Raw genomic sequence first — 8,223 nt, forward strand, 5'->3', positions numbered from 1 at the left:
ATAGCACGTACTCGTTAGGAGTACCGGCGCTACAAGTCTAATGAGAACCTTTGAGGCTTGATATATATAATGTGTGCATTTGTACCACTAATGCTCCTTTTTGTGATGTTTTTGTATGCATTGATCTTCAAAGCTGCGCTGGCTACTAGTGCTGTATGTTTATGTTGTCGTTGTAACCATTTAGGATGTTACTGTATGTTGTTCAATTTTTGTTGAAAGCAAAAAACAGAATAATAATAAAAAAAAAAACAACTGATGGAATGTGATTGGTGAATATGAAGTAAGCCAAATAACTAAAATCTATTAAGCTTTAACATGTAGATATATTTTAATTTTCACATCTGCATCATTCATTAACCACTTTCGGACCACCCACTGTAGATATACTGTGGCAGGATGGCCACTATGTGCCGGATCACATACCCAGTATGTGATCCGCGTGCAGGGGCAGAGGGCGCGCTGACGCCGTGCTGCGATTGGCACCCGACGATCGGCTCCAGACATTATTGAAGAGAGCCCTGTGTAGGTAAACAAAGAGCTTAGTAAAAACAGGACACACAGTAACACGCTGGCCACATATTTAAACCTTGATTGCCCTAGATATAGTAAAAGTATATGAATTTTACAAAAAATACAAGACCCAAAGACCCAATCTCCCTTTTTGATGGCCTCCTCACCTATAAAAGGGCACACCATCTAAGGGAATGGCTGATCACTCATTTCCTGATGGGGTGCCCGGGGTGTCCGTGTGACCTCCCAAAACTAAAAATTGGACCAATGCCAGCATCCAGTCAAAATGTCAGGTTGAATTGGTGAGGTATAGAAATCACATTGGGACAAAAAAAATAAAAAATTTGAGACACTATAGATTATTTCCAGGTGTATGTAATTTTAGATATATCCATATCTGTATTTATTATTTTTTGATTTATATGTATATTCATATCTATTTACAGTTTATCTACTAGATATACCGACTACTCCTGAAGAAGCTCGTTTCGGAGCGAAACATGTTGAGTGGTATATTCTATAAGCCTCATAAGCTGTATTCAATTCGCTAATCAATGATGCGAATACTTTGTTTTAACTAAATGTTTTGTAATTATATTTTGTATGTATTGTGAAATAAAATATCTCTGTGCTTTTTATGATATTTCCTCTTGGCTACTATTTCTATCATCATATACCAGCACCTTTAAAGTCCCTAAGGGCTAGATCCCTTATCCCTGTTTTTGTTTTTGACAATTTTCTTAGTTTCTGTCAGTAAATTTTGAAAATAAGTAATTTTTCTCCAATGATGGCCACTGACGAGGTGGCACTGATATGTGGCACTGGGCACAGATAGGCATCACTGGTGGGCACAGATAGGTGGCATGGATAGGCAGCACTGATGGGCATTGATGGGTGGCATTGCTGGGTAGCACTGATAGCCAGCACTGACCGGCATCACTAATGGCCATTGATTGCAGGCACTTGTGGGCATAGAGTGATGATAACTGTGGGCACTGGTTGGCATGATTGCTGGCAGTGGCGGGCATTCATTGCTGGCACTGGTGAGCACCTATGATCACTGCCCTGATTACATACCTAGCTGTCCCCTGTGAGGAGATGCTGCTAACTGGCTCTCCTCTCCTCACGCTCTGTCAGTGTGAGGTGAGGAGCGCCGATTACCGGAATCTGTTTTTTACATGCGAATTGGCTGTGATTGGACAATGCCTATCACATGGTTAAAGAGCCGGGCCCGTGACTCTTTACACAGATCGGGGTCGTGCTGTGTCCTAGCAACACGGCACGGTTGCAATCGCCGTGCTGCTTGCCTCCGGGGGCGCACGACAGCTGTTGTTCTGGGAGGCCATCATATGACGTCCACCCACAATGAGAGCTGCACCGCTCAGCCGTCATTTGATGGTGGGCAGGCGGCAAGTGGCTAAAAATATTGCTTTTCTAGTGTGAAGGGGAATTGACGTAGAGGAAATCATCATCTTTGAGGCATGTTTAGGTATGTATGGTGGTATGATAGCAGACATTTTTGTGAATTTTCTGCTAGATGGATTAGTATACTTTGATCTCTGATGCTTGGCTTGGTCCAGCTCAACTTTGCTGAAACACAAAGCTTTGCCACTGGCAATAATGCTTAATGCTCTGCTCCTGCCTGGCACTGCCAGCATTGCTGGCTGACTTGATGCGTTTGACCGCACACAGAAGCAAATGGTGTTACCACATGGCTGCTCTGTGCAAAGAGGAAGTGATTTGAAGCTGCTCTGTCCTAGCTCTCTCATTTCCCAGTGCATTCTGGGATACAGTAACCTCGAAGGCCTTTCTCACAATGCTCAGCTAACATTTTACAAATGCTTTACTAACATGCGTAAATGCTATAGGTGCTGTTAAAGCGTTTTTACAGAGTATTACCAATTAAATTAATGAAGGTAGCTGACAAATGGCGATGCCTTATTAAAGAGACATGCTTGTAGGCACTTACATGTTGGATTGTTGTTAGATAGGGAGTCTGAGCTGCCCTGGTGGGGAAGGGTTAATCGTGGGTCTGTCAGTTTCCTGGGTTTTTCTGGGCTCTGCGCTCCTTCCTGTGGTGTTATAAATGGGCAGGAAGGTGGGAAGGACTGCATGGTAAAGAGGAGAAGGTACAACAAGAGGATGTAACCAGGAGTAACTTACAATCTCTATCAAGCGAAGGGAGCCTACCTTCTAAGGACTTTGCCATGCAGGGACTTCTACCTATAAAGGTAGCCTAGGAATAGCTAGTTGGGGCTTAACGGTTCATGGACTGTATTGTTTCAAAGCCTTCTAGTAAAGTTTCAGTAACCACTTCTGACCCTGGTCTGAAGTTACTTTTAAAGGGGTGCATGATGGTACATGGTGTATCAGAACAGAGCCACACACGTGGTACAAGAGGAAGGCCACCACAAAGGGTAAATTCGGTAGGAGAGTAGGTGGAGGAGAATAGTTGCCATGGGTAACCATGAACTGGTGTGGGTGAACAGCAGCCAGACAGTGAGGAGTGGTACTGGGCATAGGTGACAGGTCGGTCCTCTGGTATTCAGGGGGCCCGTGTTCTGTCTCTAGGACAGAGATAAACCTTCTTGCTCTATAAACTTCAGATACCATATTTCTTTGATCTTAGATTTATTGGAACAAGTCAGATGAAACTACAAATTGATAAAACAAACATCAATCAGTAAAACATTGCATAGAATAAAGAAACAATGCTCTATACCACAGAATGAGATAACGAGAACTCACTCGCTGAGGGGTGATGGCGAAGGATTGAACAAACAGCTTGATGTGCATCCCTAAAATGGCGGCTGATTCACTTCCTCTAGAGAATCTCCCAGAATACACTAGTTCCTAACAAGTTTATTAACACATTCTAAAGAATTACAATATGTGACTAAAACAAGCAGCTAAAGCTATACCAGAAAGGGACAGTAGGCGGCGCCTACGCTCAGCTAGCTTGGTGTACTTTAAGATAACCAACATGTTATTTCAAACACAAACACAGTAACTGAATAAAGGCCCAATGGGCAGAACACTCCCCGTCTGACATCATGTGACATCACTAACAGAGTCTTCTGCAGAAAGCAACAGAACAAGTTCGGCCACTGGTCTGAGGATATTTTGGCCTCATTCTGCTGGAAGATCTTGACTTCAACTTTACAGATACACTTGTCCTCACTTGGCATTACTCTGGTGACCAGACCTAAAGGCCACTCATTCCTTTGTACCTGGCAATCTCTCATGATCACAACATCACCAGGTTTAAGAATAGGTTTTTCAATGTGCCACTTTCTCCTTGGTGGAAGAGTAGAAATATATTGTTTCCTCCACCAACTCCAGAAGAGTTTGGCAAGGGTTTGTACTCGTCTCCACTGACGTTTGTAAAGGTCCTTTTCACAAAACTCTCCAGCTGGCGCACCAACAAAACCAGTCTTTTTGAGTAACATAGCAGGTGTGAGAATCACTGGATTCTCAGTCACTTGAAATTGATGTTGGAATTCCAAACTCTATCAGAACATGATAAAATGAGCCTTGAGGCACCACTCACTTTAGAAGAATTAAAAAATGCAGTAGCGGAAATGCCTAATCATAAATCCCCAGGCCCAGATGGACTGCCAATGGAAATTTATAAACGCTATGGTGAAGTGCTTTTGCTGGAGCTCTTGGAAACATTGAGACAAGCATTGGATATGGGCGAGCTTCCCACTTCAATGTTGGAAGCCAATATTACCTTAATACTTAAAGAAGTGAAAGATCAACAGGAAGTCTCCTCGTATCGTCCAATCTCCCTATTATGCTCAGATGTTAAAATCTTAGCTAAAGTATTGGCGATTCGCTTAAATAAACATATCCATAAATTAATACATCCAGACCAGTCTGGTTTCATTCCTGGTAGGACAACCAGTACTAATATTAGAAGAGTCTTCCTCAACATTCAAATACCAAGGGATAATGATGGGCCTGGCGCCATATTGGCTCTAGACGCCATAAAAGCTTTTGACAGTCTGGAATGGGACTATTTATGGGGAGTGCTGGAGCGATTCGGCTTCGGCCCTCTATTTATTAGATGGGTAAAATGACTCTACAATAAGCCTAGGGCAAAAATTAAAATGGGCACTGTATTTTCCAAGACATTTCAGTTGGAGAGAGGGACGAGACAGGGATGTCCGCTGTCTCCCCTCCTGTTTGTCTTGGCTGTGGAACCCCTGGCTGTCCTGACGAGATTGCGTCCGGATATCCAGGGATTCCGACGTAGGTCTGGGGAAGATAAAATCGCTTTGTTTGCGGACGATGTCCTGTTTTTTATTGGGGACTTGAACTCCACCCTTAGGCCCCTTTCACACTAACGTCCCGTTCAGGCCCGCCTGTCAGTTTTTCAGGCGGACCTGAACGGGTGCTCCATAGAGCTCTATGGAGCGTCGGATGTCAGCGGTGACATGTCCGCTGACATCCGACCCGCTCCGATCCGAAAAAGTGTGACGGAGGAAAAAGCTATTTTTCCATCCGTCTGCGGATCGGATCGGGTGACGACGGGCACTGCGGTCCGTCGTCATCCGATCTCCCATAGGGGAGAGCGGCGCTGTGACAGGTCCGTCCCTGCACAGTGTGCGGAGACAGACCTGTCATCTCCCTGCTCAGCGGGGATCGGCGGAGTGATCCCCGCTGAGCAAACGGACATCCACGGGGCGGATCAGAACTGATCCGCCCCGTGTGAAAGGACCCTAAGCAATGTGATACAGATGATGGGAGAGTTTGGGCAGCAATCTGGCTTAGTAATTGGAGCAAATCAGCTCTTCTACCATTGACCAGATCTGGGGATAAACTACCATCTATAATTACATGCTTAGAGGTGGTGTCAAAACTGAAATACCTAGGAGTTTGGATCTCAGGAGAAGCAAATGATTACGTTAATGAGAATTTAGTACCATTACTGACAAAATTGAAACAGAAAGTGAATACTTGGTGCTGCCTTCCCCTCTCCATGGCGGGACGCTGCAATTTAATTAAAATGATTTGGCTCCCACAAATATTATATATCTTACATAATTCTCCAACTTGGATCAACCAGAAATGGTTCAAGAAACTGGAATCGCTATTCCGGGACCTAATCTGGAAGAAGGGCCAAGCTCGGATCAGCTTGCAAACATTGCAGCTTCCCGCTAGGAGGGGAGGATTGGCAATACCGCACCCGAGATCATATTTTCTGGCAGCTCAACTCCAACATCTAGCTGGGGCGGGGTCTCAAGGTGGAGAATGCCCGAATCATCATAAAATGATGATTGAGAACGCACCCCATAGCTTATTGGTTGAGGTATTGGAGGCCAACTCATTCGCCCATAAGTGCCCTACTAGCGTTTTAATGAGGAAAGTGTGGCAGGTAACAAAGCTACTCATGGGATATGCGGGGGTGACTGATTATACCCCCTTATGGAATAACGGAAATTTGGCCGAATTAAGTAGCATAGATAGACCCTGGGAATGGGAAAGGCAGGGAATCAACAGGTTAACGCAACTATACGAAGGGAACCTCATGAAATCTTTTGAAGTTCTTAGGAGAGAATTTAGCATCTCTAATAGGACGTTCTACAAGTACCTGCAGATTAGGCATGGAATTCAAGCCCAGTTCAGGTCATTAGCTATAGAGAGGGTTGAAACTCCCCTATTCCAGGAATTTGTTGAACGAGCCCAAGCGAAAGGTTTGATTTCCAAACTATATAACAAGCTTAGGGACAAGACCCTGAAGAGAGAGGGACCTGACAGGAGCAGGGAGGGATGGGCTAGAGATATAGGGCCGATAACCCAGGACCAATGGGAGAAGATCCTTGAACAAGGGAGCTTGGTATCAATATCCCCCTCACAGAGAGTATCCCATCTTCTCTTTACTTATAGAGCGTATTATACCCCCCAAAAGATGTGGAAAATGGGTAGGAAATGTAGGGATGAATGCCCTAGATGTAAAGCACCGGGGGATTTTATCCATATGATGTGGAAATGCCCAAAGCTGTACAGGTACTGGATAGAAATGGTACATAGAATAAACAGGACCTTTAAGACTACGCTGAAGCCAGAGGCCAGGATATGTCTTTTAGGGATCCTGGAGGAGGGTAGAATATCCTCCGTAGTAAGGACATCAGTACTAAGGTGCCTGTACCAGGCCAGGCGGTTAATAGCAATGAACTGGCAAGCTAGAAACCCCCCTGCATGTGAATCATGGGTCAAAGTCATTAATTCCACGGTGTGGTGTGAAAGGGTGTTGTATATAAAGCAGAATAACCTAAAGAAATTTGGGGCATTATGGAACCCTTGGCTGAGTGAGATGGGTTACCCCTTGGGCGGGGCGCATGGGGGGGCGGACCTAGCTCCCGCTTGGCTGGCATATTGCCGGCGGGGGGGGACGGGACGACTGCGGGTTTTCCCGCTCCCCCCCCCCCCCCGTTGGCCTGGCCTCCGGGCGTGCCGCCCCCCTTTCGCTCCCGGCGTTGTCTACTCTCTTCCAGCCAGTTAAATACCATTGGAACTGGAGCGGTTGGTGCTAACAGTGTGTGTTCATCAAGGGGGTGGGTTGGGTGGGGATTTGGGGGGGGGGGCAAAATGTAAACTTGTTATAACTTAAGTGTTGTGTAAGGCTCGTCCTTGCGATAGTTGAGTTTGTGATGATGTGAATACTCATGTTAATTTTGTGTCAAAAAAGTTAATAAAGATGATTGAATATATAAAAAAAGAAATTGATGTCAAAGGTCTGGCATTAATGATGGCTGTGACCTCTGCCATAAAAGTCACCAGGCATTCATGGGTAAGCCTTGCAGTTCCTACTTGTAAAAAGATGGATTCCAGAATTCCCTTTCTCAAACATCTCCCATGTGAGAAGAGTGAGGTGGGTTGAAAGTCCATGTGCAACCTTGCTTGCTCAAGTATCTTTCTACACTGGGATTGTCCAAGTTGGAAGGAATTTGCAGTTCCTTTGATGCTCCTACAATGTTAGAACATCTGTCGGAGCAAATGAGTTTCACTGGGCCTCTGATTGCAATGGAATATCTAAGAGCATTAATGAAACTTGAAGTGTCCATTGATTCAATCACTTCAATATGGACAGCTTGGATGGACATGCAGGTGAATATGACTGCCCAGCGTTTACTATTTGAATGTCCCCCCTTGGTGTACCGGGTGGCAACAGACCAGGGACCAAAAACATCAAGTCAAACATTAGGGAAAGGCAGATCCATGCTAAGTCTGTTAGACGGTAAATTGGCCAGCCATCTTTTGTGTCTGTAACATTCCACAAAGTTTACGGCAGATAACACTTGAAAAGGAACCTGCTCACAAATCTCTTGGCTCCAGCTATCCACAGTCCAGCATCTTGTAAAGGACCTTCAGTAAACAGTCAGCCCAGGTGTTTTGTTTGGTCATGATAGTGTTGAATGAGTAAGCAGGTAATATGATGGTGACCTGGAATCACTAAAGGATGTTTCTCAGAAAACTCTAACTTGCCTTCTTTTAAACTGCCTCCTTTTCTCAACAGGCCATTACATCAAGGATTGGATCAAGCATCTTTAAAACACTGTCTTTAGGAACAGGTTTCTGGTTGGCAAGGCCGTTAATTTCTTTGGCAAAGACTTTTCTTTGTACAGCAGAGATTATCCTGTTTTTTTTTTTTTTTTTTTTTATTGTTCTAGGTCAGCTATTGTGTAGACCTATTTACAGTGGTGCCAA

Source organism: Lithobates pipiens, unplaced genomic scaffold (genome assembly GCF_037356315.1).
Source record: "Lithobates pipiens isolate NorthernLeopardFrog02 unplaced genomic scaffold, aLitPip1_a1.2 Scaffold_25, whole genome shotgun sequence".
In the NCBI taxonomy this organism is placed as follows: domain Eukaryota; kingdom Metazoa; phylum Chordata; class Amphibia; order Anura; family Ranidae; genus Lithobates; species Lithobates pipiens.